At 35.2% G+C, this 14,424-nt stretch overlaps 1 protein-coding gene across 50 annotated transcripts in view; it reads left to right on the forward strand.

The window, feature by feature from the left end:
• Positions 1-14,424, forward strand: part of LOC114310685 (galactokinase) — a 79,022-nt gene that overhangs the window by 10,869 nt on the left and 53,729 nt on the right. For 10 of the 50 annotated variants that reach the window (XM_082878692.1, XM_082878709.1, XM_082878694.1 and 7 more), the window contains 4 exons: positions 12,525-12,787; positions 13,037-13,092; positions 13,784-13,882; positions 13,949-14,358. The exons of 24 other annotated variants lie outside the window; for them this stretch is intronic. The gene's annotated coding sequence lies outside the window, so the exon portion shown is untranslated. Of the gene's footprint in view, positions 1-12,524; positions 12,788-13,036; positions 13,093-13,783; positions 13,883-13,948; positions 14,359-14,424 lie in introns of those variants that run through there. 16 more of the 50 variants (XM_082878695.1, XM_082878697.1, XM_082878706.1 and 13 more) reach the window with 12 other exon arrangements.

Raw genomic sequence — 14,424 nt, forward strand, 5'->3', positions numbered from 1 at the left:
GGAAGGCCCACACAGATGATAGAGGAATAGACTGATGTTGGTGGCAAGCTTGCTCTTTCAGACGTCGAGAATAAGATCAACCCTATCCAAACGACCACCAATGGCAGGCTCCCCCTCACCACAAATAACAGTCCGCTGACTAGATAACTCGTGTTGATCTATAACAATCAGATTCACAGAAAGTAACATCCATACTAACATACACTTTGCGAGTGTGAGGATCATAGCATTTGTAACTCTTCTGAGTAGTAGAATAACCAATAAAGACACAACGCACAACCTTGGAATCGAGTTTCCCAGTGCATGCCTTCCACTTTTCCTAGTTACCATATAATGTGGATTTGAGTTCTTTTTTTGTGGTGCCTTCCACGTTTGTTGTGGATTTGTGTTCTTTTCTTCCAAAATTCAAGCCTTTCTCACCATGTAATGTCTTTCTAACCTCTTCTAGCTTGGTAAATACTTTTGTCAGATATCTTTCAAATTACCATGTAATGTCTGTGTTCTTCTATCAGACTTCAATTATTACTATTTTTTGGTTTAACTAATTATATGTTGTTTGTATCTGTTGGTGACCTAACAGATGTAATATTTCTCACTTCCTTCTCTTTTCAGTTTATATGGAGTTTTGTCAATTATATTGTATAAATTGTGGAGAATTGGTCTTGATCATTACTTTTGTCAATTATATTGTATATGGTTAGGGGTGCAAATGTTGTAATTGATGAAAATGATGTTTCTTGTAAATACAATTTCTGTTTAGATGCTTTTGCCTTCCTTTGATCCCACTAGAGGAGGGTTTGTTGGTCCCTGTCCGCGATATTCCCAGATTGTCAGGTTACAAGGCCAGACCTATTGTGGTCACACGAGGGAAAAATTTACGTTCTTTCCAGACATTCATACTAATTCCTGTTTGAACTTGATCTTGAGGCACCCCATTTTGAGGTTTTTGATCCCAAAGGTGATAGAAAGTGGGAAATCCTCCCCAATCCTCTCAGCTTCAGTAAAACTGGTGGTGAAACTATCCTCAGGATTTATACCTAGGTTGGTTTTTGCTTGTTTGACGGAGTTCTTAAGGAAGTATTGAGGGCGGGAGGATGGTAGTGTTGTGCCTTCTCCAGTGTTGGAACTGAATTTGAGGGGGGTGAGCTCACTAGGTACTAAGTGAGCTTTCTATTATGTTCAAACCTCTGCTCGAGCGTTACGTAGGCTTTGTCACCCATCTCTGTGATCGCCTTATGTGTTTCTTGTATGGTAGCAAAGCCAAGTGAGAAGCAAAACCGTTGGTGTTGGTGGCGAACCGTTCCTCTCCGACGAAATTGAGCATCTGCAAGCATATGATTTGGAAAATTGGAATTATGCTTATTGAGTAATCGAGTCTGTCATCATGTATATGACAAAATATCCTATAAACGAACGTAACAAATTAATATCCCAAAAATATGGGAAGAAAATTAAGAAAATTCCCTTGCTTGTATATGGCGTTGAAATGTTGCAGTCAAACTCTTTCCCATTTTGTTCTTTTCTACTCAGAGCCACCATCGACCACAGCTGACCAATCTTTTTCCTTTATAAGATCTTTCCCACTTCTCAAACCTTCACATGATTCCTTGGTACCCCACTGCCCAACAGGGTCCATAATCACACAAAATCAAAGATTAAATATATAACACAGAACTCATAAATATTTTTTTAGGTCTATCACATTTTTTTCCTCCAAAATTGTCTATAAAATTTGTAACTACTCAAAAATTTTCAATTGCAAAATCTGTTTTATTCATCGAAAAATCTAAAATTGATGGGGGACTGTGTATGTAAATGTAGGACAGAATTTTGCTAATTTGGCGGATGTGCACCATCTTATTGGTTGTCTAGCAAATCCATGGTGTATGAATTAGTTGTGAAAATTTTGGTCTCAACCACAAGTCAGCTGGTGGTTGTTAACATGATCCTCTTAATATAATTAGAATTCTATATATATATATATATATATAACAAATGATAAAATTCTTGTGATATTTTAAAAAATACAACATTATTTTTGTCAAAAATTTCATATAAACATTCCATTCCATATGGTTAAGTGTTTGGTAACGTTTACGTTTTCAGTTTATATTTACAAAAATTTTATAAACTGGTTTTTGTTTATTTTTAAAAAAATATAAACTACAAACGCGTTTGGTAATTGACAAAATGTTTAAAAAAAAATTAAAATATAAAAAAAAGCGAGAAATGGCAAGTGGTAGCAAGTGACAACGGAAGACGCTGGTGAAAAGTGGTGACGGTGGGTGGTGGGTGGGTGGGTGGGTGGGTGATGGCGGCAGGTGGTGGGTGGTAGCGAATGGGTGGTGGTGGTGGTGGTGGTGGTGGGTGGGTGGGTGGGTGACGGTGGCGGGTGGTGGGTGGCAACGAGTGGGTGGTGGTGGCGGATGGCGGGTGGTGGTTGCAGATGAGTGGTGGATGGTGATGATGGGTGGGTGGGTGACGGTGGCTAGTGGTGGTAGCGAATGGGTGGTGGCGGGTGGGTGGTGGTGGTGGGTGGGTGGCAACGAGTGGGTGGTGGTGGCGGATGGCGGGTGGTGGTTGCAGATGAGTGGTGGATGGTGATGATGGGTGGGTGGGTGACGGTGGCTAGTGGTGGGTCGTAGCGAGTGGGTGGTGGGTGGCGGATGGCGGGTGGTGGCGAGTGGTGGGTGGGTGGGTGACGATGGCGGGTGGTAGGTGGTAGTGAGTGGGTGGTGGTAGTGGTGGTGGTGGTAGCAGGTGGGTAGCGAGTGGGTAGTGGTGGTGGGTGGCGGGTGGTGGTGACGGGTACGTGACAGGTGGCTAGTGGTGGCAGGCGGGTGGTGAGTGGTGGTGGCAGGTAGGTGGTGAGTGGTGGTGGCAGGTGATGGTGGGGGGTGGGTGGTAGTGGTGGCAGGCGGGTGGTGAGTGGTGGTGGCAAGTAGGTGGCGGGTGGCGGGTGGTGGGTGGTGGTGGCAGGTGGTGGCGGCGAGTGGGTGGCAGATGGGTAGTGGCTGGTGGGTGAGTGATGGGTGGTGGTGGTAAATGGTGGTGGCAGGTGGTGGTGGAGGGTGGGTGGTGGTGGCGGAAGATGGTGGTGGAAAATGGTGGTGTTGGGTGGTAAAAAAAAAAAAAACTCAAAACTCAAAATGGAAACACATTTTTTATGTTTTCATTTTTTGGCCAAATTTATAAACTGAGACCACTGATTTATAAATCAAAAATTTTACCAAACAAGTTTTTATTTGAGTTTTTAAAATTTTTAGAAATTTAAACAGAAAACTGAAAACGTAAGTGTTACCACTGATTTATCGTTTTTGTATAAATACACATTAATTTTATTATAATATATGTGACAGAATGGTGCGGTGCCACGTTGTGATTTGCCCAGCACATATTTTAAGCTCCTAGTTGAAGTTGGTGGGAAGATGATATGGCTTCCAACCGATCAGTTGTGCCGTGGCAAATCAGATCACTTAATCTTATTAATTAATTCTTCAAGAAATGTCTAGGATTGACAATTACAGTTTTAGGGTTATGGGTTCAAATACTTTGCAACTAAGCCATGATTAAAAATACTAGGATTGTTATATATTATTTAATTTTTTTATCTTTATTAAATATTTTAATAATTAGGAATCCAAAAAAAAAATATATTTTAATAATTAAACTTACATAAGAGAAATTAATTATTAATATTCGTGTAAAAATTGATATATATCAATCATATATATATATATATTTTAATATATATATATTAAAATCCAAAAATATATTATTAATTATATATATATCAATCATATATAATATTTCTCTAAAAATATTAATCAGTGTCCAAAATCCCATACGTTTCTTTTGTGGAAGCAAACTAAATAGAAAAGTCCAACGCAATGAGGCTGGACAAAGACAAGTTAATTAAACTGTTTGAACTTGTTCTTTGCAATTAAGGCCTAACAATTTGATTTTATTTCACAGAATCTTTTATTAGAGTTAAAAATTAATCATGTTTATATTTATTTTTGATAAATAAAAAAAATGTTTAATACGCATATATGTTTTAAATTTTGTTTTGAAAATAAGGAAGTAATCGAAAGTAATTGCTGACAACTGGATATATGTTTTAAATTTTGTTTTGAAAATAAGGGAGTAACCAAAAGTAATTGCTGACAACTGGATATAGTGTTAGAGGTGATTTTTGGCAGGAGGAGGCAACCAAAAGTAGTTTCCAGCAAGATGTGGTTATTAGTGCTTGGAGGGGATTTCCGTCAATTGGAGTGGCCAGATGTGATGCCCGATGGTGGTGGTGAGGAATAGATGGCTTGAAGGAATTAAAGAGAGAGAAATTATTTTTCTTAACATGTGAAACTAATTTGTTTTAAGTTAAGAGTTTAATAAATTTTGTAAACTGCTAACAATTTTAAAAAATAAAAATAAACATCAAATAAATTTTTGTTTACAACTTTCAAAATTTTATAAATATATATAATAATAAAAAAATGCTAGCTTAGTCAATCATAGTTTGTTGATAATTGCAAAAATGTAAATGAGGACACGTGTAGGCACGTGTAGTTTTGAACATGGTTAAGTTATTCTCACAATTAAATTTGTATGAGAGTTATAACATTGTAAATGAGGACACGTGTAGGCAAAACGGCTGAAAGGAATCTTGAACCACTAAAGACCACTTATCAACATGTGAAGACCAAACTATATAAGGTTGACATGTTCAATTCATTAGGGAAATCAATACCCGAATCCTAATTCCTAGCTTTCTTTTCAAGTTTTCTTCTCTAATTTATTTGGAGGGTTTTTGGTTTACATTACACCAACACCGGGTGAGATTCACCACTACTTTTATCCATTTCAGGTCATGACATCATCAATAGTAATTTAACCCCAAGTGGTGAGAGGTGACAAAGTTAGTTTAACAACTTCTTTTAAGTCAACTTTTTGATTTAAAAAAATAGAGAAAAATCAAAGAAAAAAAAAAAAAGGAAAATTAGTCTAAGGTTCATCTCCCATCTTTAGTAATGGAAGAGATTCACAATATTATTTTATGATGTCTAAGGTCCCTCAACCCTATCCACATTCATGTATTACAGAGAAATTTGATATGCCTCACGGCTTCAAACCTTCACCCTCTCTTTCTCTTCTTTCTCTCTCAGACTCACGCCTCACCTCTTCTCTCTCCTTGTTGCTCTTTGCTCTCTTTCGTCGATCCAGCTCGATCAATCCAAGAAGCTCTATGTCAAGAACTCCTCGGCCACTCTTGCTTCGATTGAACAGTCGTATGAAGGTCTTCCACCGTGGCTCGGCGACAATCTCCGACCACTCTCGAAGCTTCTTTAGAGCATTGATCCCCCGATCCTATCACCTCCTCCTCCTCGCCATGGTCCATGAAGAAAGCCATTAAGAACAATCATGGTTAGATGTTAATCAATCAGAGGTAGAGAATTTTGTGGTTCACGTGGCTCCATCACCCATCCAAGATTGTGCACCAGATGCTCCAAAAGGTAGCTTTCAATTAGCAGTTATAAATAGTGATCACAAGAAACCAAGATCAAGTGGTAGTTTCAATGATGCTTCCACAAAAGACATCTCTTTTGGTGAAATGGTTGATTTTGAGGATGAGCCTACCTTGAACATTGTGGTTATCTGGGCAAGTTTGTAGAATTGATCTGCTTGAGGATATCATTGAAGATGTAAGAAATAACAAGGTAGTCTTGCTAGTTTTTCAATTTGTTTATTATGATCATAAGCTACTAGAAATTCTTCCTTATTTAAATTTTTGTTATTAGGAACCCTTTCTTATAATCTTAGGGCAGTGAAAACAAAACCACCTTGCTGTTAAACCTTTCTCTGGTTTGGTTAATTTTCTCTGCCATGTTTAATTTTTTCCGTGGTGTTCAATTTTCTCTTGATAGATAGAGGGATTTGAATGTTGATCTAGAGTAATTTGAATATTAGTATAGAGAAATTTGTGAAATGGTCAAGGGTTTTTTATGTTAGTCCAGAGATCTAGAGAAATTTGAATGTTAGTTCAGAGAAATTTGAAAAAAGTTCAAGGGTTTTTGATGTTAGTCCAGAGAAATTTGAATGTTAGTCCAGAGAAATTAGTCCAAAGAAATTTGAATGTTCAAGGTCTTGACCCCATAGAATTTCCAATGATTGCTTTGTATGTTTAATTCATTATGAATATAGACATAAATATAGTTATTGGATCAAGTCTCTTTTTGTAGTATAAGAATAATGTTGGATCAAATTACTGAAGCCATCAAACTGCAGACAACACAAGTGAATTTCTCGTTGGAGGGGATTTCTCTGGGGTTGAGTAAATTTCTCTGGGGTGGAGAGGGAAATTTCTCTGGGTTGAATCTAGAGAAACTCTCTGGTGAGATTTTCTCTATGAATATGCATCCAAAGCACTGAAGCCATCAAATTGCAGACAACACAATTAAATTTCTCTGGTTGAAGGGGATTTTCTCTGGGGTTGAGTAAATTTCTCTGGGGTGGAGATGGAAATTTCTCTGGTGAGATTTTCTCTGTGATGTGTCCAGAGAAATTTGGAATTTTCTCTATGTTGAGAGACCTTAGACATAATGAAAATATTAAAGGTTCTTTATGCTATAAAATCTTAACATCAAGAACCTTAAAAAAAAATCCCAAAAAAACCAAAGGAAAATCATGTTGGTTCGAAATCTAGTAAGTGGATAAGCGTAAGTGGCTGATTCAATGAGCCCACAATGCTCAGGTAGACCCATTATATTCATAGCATGTGACATTATTATTTTGGCATTAATCATTATCGATGATGTAGTTGGGAAAAAAAAAAAAACTGAATTGCCAAATAATTTGGCTTATTTGAGCCTCTTTTTTTTTTGGGGGAGGGGGGGGGGGGGGCTTTTTTTTTTAAACCAAAAAAAAGGCTTATTCTTTGAGCTTTTTCAACATTTTTAAGTGAAAAAAGGGCTTCCAAACTAAGAATTTACAGTGGAAAAATAAAAAATAAAAACCTCTACAATCATTTCCAGCATCCATAATTTATAAAAAAAAATGATTAGGAAAAAATTGAAAAATTAGTCTAATTTTTTTTTTTTTTGGCAAGTGAACAAGCCAGGAGGATGACATTATTAACTATCGAATTAAAATGTATCTTTTAGGCCCACTTGTTTTAGTGGTATTTTATTTTCATTTTCTATATAATCAAAGGCCATAGTTGAGAGAGAGAGAGAGATTGTCACGTTTATAATAAATTACTAAAAGAGTTATGATATATATTATTTGTTTGATAACAAATTAAAAAATTATATTTTTAAAAAAAAAATTGGACTTCAATGAAGTTTTGTAAAATTTGTGTCAAAATTTAAAAAATAATTTACATTTTCGTTAATAAAATGCAATTTTTTTGACTAATTCAAACAGTTAATGTTAGAAACTCACAACAACAAAAAAAAAAAAAAAAAAAAAAAACTAAAAATTCATAATTTAAATCTATAAATTTATTTATTACTTATCCTTATTTTTTCTCTTTTCCTTAACGTAATTGTGTCAGTCTGGCGAACAACAAATGCTCTTAACACGAGATTTTTTTAGAGTCAGATTTTACAGTGGTCTGACAAAGCTCTTCATGGCGTACAAAAGCAAAAGCATTACGGACACTCCGAACCTAGTCCAAACTAGGATCAAGACCAGCCAAAAAATCATATAAATGATCCTTCTCAATCTTCTTTTTCTGGGTGGCAGCATCTGTGGCAGACTTCATTGCACTCAGAAGGTCCAATTCGTGCCAAATAAGTTGAAGAGCACCTTAGCAATCAACCACAGACTTACCATTCTGGCGTGTCTCATGAGACCGACATCGGAGTTCATACATCTGTGAAGCATCATCCTTGCCCACAAAATAGGTTTGGGAAACCACATCCCAAACATCATGAGTAGTAGGGAGACGAAGAAACACAACCCTAACATTAGAGGTCATTGAATTAAGAAGCTAAGATTTAACCATGGCATTATCCTCCAACCAAGTAGAGTAAGTAGCATCTGTTTCATTGGGTTTAGGTTTTTTTTCCAGTTAAATACTTCACTTTTCCTCTTCCTGTGAATACACCTCCACACTTTGAGACCACGTGGAGCAATTTGAGCCATCCAATTTGTCTGGGGTGATTTGTAGAGTTGTCTTGATGCAAAGTCACAGTAGTTGGAGAAGGGTTAGCAACAGAGTTTTCATCACCCATGTTGAGAGTAAATAGGAAGAATAGCAATAATCGGCAGAAAGATTGCATAGTAGCGGCCGTAAAGCAATTTCCAGCGATAGTGGCAGCGGCAGACTTTTCAGACCAGATCGGAATTGGTCGGATAATATGTCAGGGTAAAAATCGCAGAAGAAAAAAGAGAGGAAAAGTTTTAGGATCAATGCTCTGATACCATGCTGGAATATAGCAGATTATTTTATTCTTTTCCAATATGGAGGTATATATAGCTATACGAGGCAATACATGAAAAGATTTACAATTAAGTAATACAACTAATCTAATTAACAACTACTATGAATAACTAAAAAATGACAACTAATCCCTAGCTATACACACATCACCAAGTTCTTTAAAAATTCATGAACAACTTTTAAATGTCTTGGATAGGCAGTTATACAGACTGATCATATGATGAAATTAACATGATTGACTTACACAATTCGAGAGCTTAAGAAGCCTCCATACTCATCTTCCAAAGCTTGGGGAACATCAAATTGAAGAAGAGTCACAAAGGGCTTTATACCTGCATATATAATTTAGGACAAACATCTGTCTTCACATAAGAATACATATATATATATATATATATGCATTTTGACTTGTAAAATAGATTATGAAAGAGTTGAGGTTGAATCAATAACCATTGGCAAGAATCTATGAGGTGTTGTAGTATTTGATTCCTTCTTCTTTCACACCTTCACTAAACCTTCCATCTAATAATTCCAAATTTTGAAAAGAAACAATAAATAAATAGAAGCCAAATAAGGATCCATTGATTTGAAAGGATTATAACATTCCATTGAGATATCAGAAGTTTTAAGATACTTTGATTAAACGATTGAAACACATGATATTTGGGATTCCTAAAACCAACATTTTTTTTTTCATTTGCACATTTTTCTTTTCTTTTCTTTTTTCTTTATTTTCTTTCATTATGTTTATGTTTTCATTTTTGTGGCCCAATATTCCTCTATCATATTTTTAAGAGCAAAATACCAAAGACAAACCCTCAAGGTTTGATGAACATACAAAATATATATATATATATCCTATGATTTGAAAAGGAGTCTTGTGAATAACTATCCATTGGCAATTCGTTAGAAACCAAATAATGTCAAAAAGTTTAAAATTTCAATACACATTTGACATAATTTCATACATTTTTTTACTATATGTTTTTAAATATTTTCACATATTTCAATGTATAAACATTACATAGTGCATTTCCCTTTCAAAAAATTGAAAAAGAAAAAAGAAAAAAACATGAGGTTTGAAGTTTACAGTCAATTATAAACCATCTAAGTAACAGAAAAAAATTGTTCGATGTCAACATTTTTTGGTGCCATGTTCGAAAAGGGAGCCTATGTTTACACCACAAATTCAACTTCTTACACCCACCTTTTCATACTCATTTAAAGCTTCGATTTTTTTTCCTCTTTTCACCATATATTTCCGAAGTACTCTCACATCTAACCTTGCATATCTTGATGTCTCTAACCCTCCAAACCCTAACCCACACAACCTATCCCACAACCAGCACCACTTCCAACGACCACCCTAGTCCCTCTCCTATATATATGCCACCCACTTCTCCACCACCATGATACCTACTAACTTTCTTGCTGGCCTCTATCCCCTCCTCTCATAATCGTGAAACCCCAATTGACTTACCTTTGCAAATCATGTATGAGAGAGACAAACATAGAGACTTTTAAGGGGGGAGGCCTAGGGTATTCAAATCTAAAGGTTTATAGGTTGAGAGTGGTGGTGTTTGGTGGTTGTAGGGTTTCATAGAAGATGGGGTGTTGACAGAGGAAAAGAGGGATTAGAGGTGATGGGAAGGGGCTAGGGTGTCAAGATGGCGGGACGGGAGTTGACTGGGGAAAGGGTGGCGGAGACAGGGTTTGAGGGAGTCAATGAGCTAGTAGTGGGTGTGATGGAAGAGGAATGGAATAGTTACAAATGGCAGCAATAGGTGGGGGAGAGGGTGGTGTCAATGGTTGATGGGTTGGGAGGGGTGGTGGCAGTACGCACTAACAAGTGAGCTGGTAGCAAGTAGCATGGGTTGGTAGAGAAGTTTTTTTGTTTTAGATTTAGAGTTTTTGTTTTAAAATTTAGTTTTATTAAGGGCAATTTATTCGGAAATCCCATCCCAAAAAATTATGTTTTGGAAAGTCCTATGAATTTTTGTGGACAATCACAGTCTTATTGAATTTGGAAATGTACACCGTGAGATCATTTCACTATATTTTTTTGGAGATTCTTGGGTGAAATATACTACGTTTAGTTTCCAAATGTTGGGTATGAACTTTTGCCAAATGTGTCATTCTTAAAATGTGACAATGAGACATCATTATTAAAATGCCAATTGTGTCATTCTTAAAATTTGATAATGGGACAATCATTCTAATGCATGCCTTATTGTCTTATTAAACTTTTGTCAAATGTGTTATTCTCAAAATGTGACAATGTGACCTAAAATGACAACTACGATTTTGCAATTTGAAATATCATATTCACATACACATTTTACGTTTCTAAATGTGGATATGTTTCATTTGAAATTTTTTGATGTTAGACAAGACTTTTTGGATTATAAGAATATTTGGGATTAAGTGGGTCATAAGTTATGGATATAAAATTTAATAGTTAATGCCGTTTTTTACTAATTTACAAGTTGTAATAAAAAGGATTGAAAGTGGGGGGTGTATTGAGCTTGAGAAATTTATTTATAAATTTTATAGCCCAATAAATTCACAAAGTATTCTTGTGTTCCACCTAATCCCATACATTTGAATTCCAATAGGTCTTTTTTCCTATATTAGAAGTATTATGTGGATTATTTTACCCTTATAAGCTTTTATTGTAATATATATATATATCATAAATGAAATATATTTAATCATAATTTTCTTTCTATATGGTAATATATATATATATATATATATAAAATACTGTATATAAATATATAAAATTATTATTCTTAATATTTTATTTGCCTCAATGTGAGGAATTCACTTGATCAAAGATCTTTACCATTATTTTACAATAAGGTCTTATCATGGAAGAATATTTGGAAGAGAAGGTTAGTTATACATGTAGACCAATGATAGAGATGATGATGGACTCGCAACAGAGATAATCGTAAATCAACAGTGGACAGTCGTTTTTTTGCTATTGTTATACATAAAACATAGTCTCTTCGTCAGTTTGTATAGTCATTGATATTGTGTAGTTTATTCGCTGGTATTATGCTGGAGTTGATTATATACATATTTTTTCTAAAAAGGTGCATCAATATATATGAAATATTTGATGATTTTTTTATATATTGTTTGATGATTTGTTATATATTGATTGTTACTATGGTTTTTGATTGAGCAATCATTTTTATTGTCATTGAATAATTGAAATAGGCGTTTTTTACTTTTTTTAATTTTGTTTCCTGTTTTCACATTGCAGTGTGAATGTTCACATTGGTATGAGTTTAGTTTTTTTTAAGGATAATTGTATGTTAATTGTAAACTATGAACATTTACATTATATTTTGGTATGAATTTTATTTTTCTGAAAGTTAGTTGTATGTTAGTTATTTTTATTATAAGTTGGTTAAATAATCATTTTTGTTACCATTGAACAATCGAAGCAGTCAATTTTCACTTTTTTGAATTTTTTTTTTATGTTTTCACATTGGTATGAATGTAGTTTTTTAAGAACAGTTGTATGTTAATTGTAAATTGTGAATATTCACATTGTATTTTTATATGAGTTTTATTTTTTTGAAAATTAGCTGGATGTTTGTTATTTATTGTAAACATTCACATATATTTTGTTTTTTTCGAAGATTAATTGTATATTAATAGCCAGATTAGCACGAACATAGTATGTACATAGAGATGTAAATATTTACATTAATTTTGTAATACAAACACTACAACAAAATTTGTCTATAACCACGTTTTTTAGACAATGTTTTTTTTGGAAAACGCTTTGCAAGAACTAAAGTGAAATTAAAGATACGCATGTTTCACTTTATAACGGTCATTTCTCTCTAGTGTTTTCTCTTTCCGTCATTTTGTTTTCTCTCCCCATTTCTCTCTATCGTTTTCTCTCTTCATCCTAGATCTAGGGTTTTCTCCATCTCCTCATGCTCCTTGATAGATTCACCGGGGTTTAGATCTAATTCTAATTCCATCGATTCCTGCATCGATTTTGTTGAAATTTCTTGATGGTTTTTTGGTTTTCTTGATTTTGATTCTGATGATTTTGCAGAGGAAGATGGTTCGGTTGAGTTGCACAAATCGACGGGGTTATGAGACCGAGGAGTGAAGAAAGATCAAGATCATCAGGATCGAGATAGGGATTGGGACCGAGACCGAGACCGAGATCGAGACCGATCAAGTCGGAGAAAGAGGAAACCAACCAATGAAATGATAGGGTTTTCTGTTCCAAGAAAAGCTCGAGCGCGATGGCATTGGATGTGCCTGTTGAAGCTCCTCCTCAGGTCTGGTTCTCCTGTCGCTACCATCCCTCAGGTCCTCTCTCTATTAGATCTTCGATCTGGCCTCTCTTCATTCGAATTTTGCTCTTTTTTTATCTATTCACTTGCTATTTTTGGTCCGCTTTCTTTTCAATAGAATCTCATTCACTTTGATCTTTTTGTTTTTCAATCTCACTTTTTTCAATTTTTTCAATCTATTTTTGATCTTCTGGTAGATTGGTTTGTCTGTGTATTTGGCTTTCATTACATTTTTGTATCTCCCATATTTGTTTGTGTTTGTCAGACAAGGGGAATGCAAAAGTGGCTGTGTCTCTGGTTGGATATGATCAGGAATTGAAGGTATAATTCAATTGTGTGCTGGAATGTTTCTAGCATGTGCCTTTCTTAATGGGCCAAAATCTTATTCGCATTTGTGCGATTTTGTTTTTGGTTGGATAAAAGAACTTTGGCTTGGGTTAGTTATATTTTGTTTTTAAAGAGAGTTGATATGTGTTGCAAAGTGCTATGGAATGTGTATTTGGTTCAACATTTGTGTGCAAAACTATTAATGCAGCGAGGGAGGTAAGTCTTTTTCAGTAATCCTTTTCCCTTAGGTGCCTTTGTATAGATGATTCTAATATATATTTTCCATTTGAAGATGACATGTTTTCTTTTGTTGCTCTGCTGCTATGTTTTGTGGTCATGTTATATTTGAGTGCAACTGTTGATTCTATGTCTTGATTTTAATGTACTGTAGTTCACTAAGAACACTGCAAAAAAGGATCAAAGAGCATGTGGTGCTGGATTTTTTTTCTCAGAAGTTAGAATTGATGAATGAATTTATTTTTTGACAAACATCTTAGAAACATATGCACTTTGGTTTAAGGTTATGCTATTGATCTGTAAAAGTGTTAACTTGGCTAAATCTTTTTTTTGGCATTGGGCCAAATTAATTTGTCATCTTGTACGTGTCTAAACTACTACGTATTTTGAATAAATGTGTTTTTTGTTACCTTGTTGAGCTTGATCTCATTTTCACATTAATGACTAGTCCATAGGTTGCTTTTAATAGAGAAATTGGCACCCCAAGTGTCACTCTCGAAGGTGATATATTTCAGCCAAGTGGCCTTTTGACTGGTGGAAGTCACAAGTAAGTGAATATCCTTGGTGCTTTTGCCCATTCTTGAGAATAGTAACGATTTATAATTTTGGTCAGTTGCTACTTGTACTTTTTAAGGATGGGAGGTGCGCGGTAACAGATGACATTCTTCCAGATGGATTTAAACTGAAAAAGGAAGATGGTGTTTTACTACATGTCCTATGCCATGGGCAGAGGATGCCTTACATTTGGGGAGATGATGCAGAAGATTTCCGACCTGAAAGATGGCTCAACAATGGTGTTTTCCAACCTAAATCACCGTTCAAATTCATTGCATTTCATGTACGTTTACAGTTTACTTTTTTTTTTGTTTACAGAAAAGATTATACGTGCTTATATTTATTTCTGGCAAAACAAAAATGAAAACATGGAGATGGAACGCGTGATCGAGTTTCCACACGCACGTGGATCGTTGTCCCAGAAAGAGACCGCGTTTGGGTTGGGACATTGCTCCTCAGGCCCTCAAGGTATCAAATCTGTTCTCTAGATCTTTGATTTCATAATTTTTTTCTTCTTTTTTCGATTCTATTTTT

Source organism: Camellia sinensis, chromosome 7 (genome assembly GCF_055761805.1).
Source record: "Camellia sinensis isolate YWXY chromosome 7, ASM5576180v1, whole genome shotgun sequence".
Lineage (NCBI taxonomy): Eukaryota > Viridiplantae > Streptophyta > Magnoliopsida > Ericales > Theaceae > Camellia > Camellia sinensis.